Here is a 2501-nt window from a genome sequence, read left to right on the forward strand (position 1 = left end):
TTTAGCTTCTTAGAATACTCTTAGTTTAGTAATTTGATCATAGATGTTCTTGTGGTGATGACTTCCAGATTTTGGGGAAATAATAGATGTTGAATTTTAGAAGTTATTGAATTGTCTTTTATTAATGAGTTTAAGTCTTCCGCATTGCTTATGTTGATATTAAATTGAAATGTTAAGGTTTAGATTGGTTGGTTCGCTCACATAGGAGGGTAAATGTGGGTGCCAGTCGCGGCTCGGTTTTGGGTCGTGACAAAATCATACCATAACTGAGACAAGATCAAGTTCTATAGATTAAAAGCCTAAGTGACTTTTTTTTATATGTCCTATTTTTGTGGATAGTCTATCTAAATATACACAGTCAGTGGACAAAAGATATACTTCATTATCATATATATATATATATATAATATTATTATTTATACTTTTAAAAATATTACATATATTATTATTAATTAAAAGTTTTTTACTATATATTAGAGAATATTTACTTATTAGATATATTCATTTGTGCTATCAAATATAATAAAATAAGGTGATAGGCGAGTGAGATAAGAGAGAGGCGAGTGAAGCAAGCGAGCTTATTATGTATCCCATATACATGCAAATTCATTTAGATACAATATATCTATAGAACAAATTATACCTAATCTTGATCTCATGTATCTGAGATACATGTATCTGAATGTATCTGAAATCACCAAATCTGATAAGATACGTAACATTACAAACTAGAGTAGCTCCTAAACTAGTTCAATTCATATAAGTTCTCTTATTTATATTACTGGAAGATGACGTTGTAGCATGTATCACATAAAATTGATCTGACTCCACAATTTTTACAATAAAAAAAGCAAGATGACATACGAATACACGATAAGTGAAAAGAGTACAAATTTTAACAAAGACAAACTACTATGCAATTTCTTTTTATCTATTAAGATTTCGATATATCTAATTATCTGATATTTATATTAGTATGGAATTAATAAGAATGTTGCATATATTCCATAAAATTAATTGATATATGTTTAAATTGTTTCGATCATCAAGATTATCACAACAACAAAAGTGAGATAACATACAAATATATAATAATTGAGAGAGATCAAATCTCAATTGAGATAAAAATATTGCTAAAGCAATTTGTTTTTAATCTATCTAAATTTTGATAAACAAAATTACAAAATATTAATATTAATAGGAGGCAATCATATGACATGTACCACGTGAAATTAATAAAAACTGCAAGTCAAGACAAACCTGACATATTTATTACGAGTTCGATCGAATTTAAAGAAATTGAGAAAATAAAAAATACTATACCTTAAAAATAGGGAAAATTATTAATTTTTTTAAAAATATAACTCCATATTTTGTTGGTGTTGAGGATGGGGTCTAGCTAAGCATGTTACTTGACCATTGTGTGTGGGATGTGGGCTCCATCTTCCCATGGCCAATCAGAATTTACCTTCAATTAATAATTTGTAATATTCAAATTATAAAAAAAAAAAAAGGTAAAACAATTTAGTTTTATATACATGTAATTTAAAACAATTTGGTTTCAAAATAATTATGTCGTTAGAGTAAAATATTATAACAAAGAATAATTATTACTGAAAGATTTCTATCGCTAATAATTAATTTTTACTAGTCATGTCTTATAAGCATTTTTAATCGATAGCAATATATATATCTTATTAGAAGAGATTCATATACAAAATATTGCGAGTAAATATCAAAAATTACAAATTTAATTAGTTGAAATTAAAAAGATTGAAAGTTAACATTTTATCTTTATTAAGTTTGTTCAAGAAATTACAAATATACATGTCCCAAATAAGCATCACTTGCATTCTTTAAATTTTAGATATAATCTATATAACAATCATCATTTATAATAATATTTTAATATTTATGTTATATTACATATTTGTTATAATGGCATTTCACTCTAGTGATAAAAAAAAATATCTGAAGACTAAATAAATAACATCATCATAGAGAAATTTAACTGCACGGACAAATAACTTGTTGAAATTAATCAAATTACATGTTGTCAAAAAACTATAAATGTTCAATATTTATGGTCAAACTCATAAACAGATCCTTAAACTTGTTGGTTTTCCCCTCTCAGGTACCTCAACTACTACATTTTCCTATTGAATAATTGAATCACTCATAATTTATTTCTTTTAAACGTTGTTGGTTGATTTTGATCGGCTTTTCTATTGTAAATGTCTTCAATTGTGTTCGTATTGCAATGATTTTGATTGAAAGAATGAAGAGTAATTGTGTAATCAATATTCCTCACTAAATCTGATCCCACATCAGCCAATAATGTTTAAAAAGAACAAATTATGATTGGTCCAATGATTTAATAGGAAAATAACATAGTTGAGGTATCTAAGGGAAAAAACTCAATAAATTTAATATTTTATTTATGTATTTGACCAATATTTATTAACTCAATATATAAATATAAATATATATATATATATATA

This window comes from Solanum pennellii, chromosome 7, assembly GCF_001406875.1.
Source record: "Solanum pennellii chromosome 7, SPENNV200".
In the NCBI taxonomy this organism is placed as follows: domain Eukaryota; kingdom Viridiplantae; phylum Streptophyta; class Magnoliopsida; order Solanales; family Solanaceae; genus Solanum; species Solanum pennellii.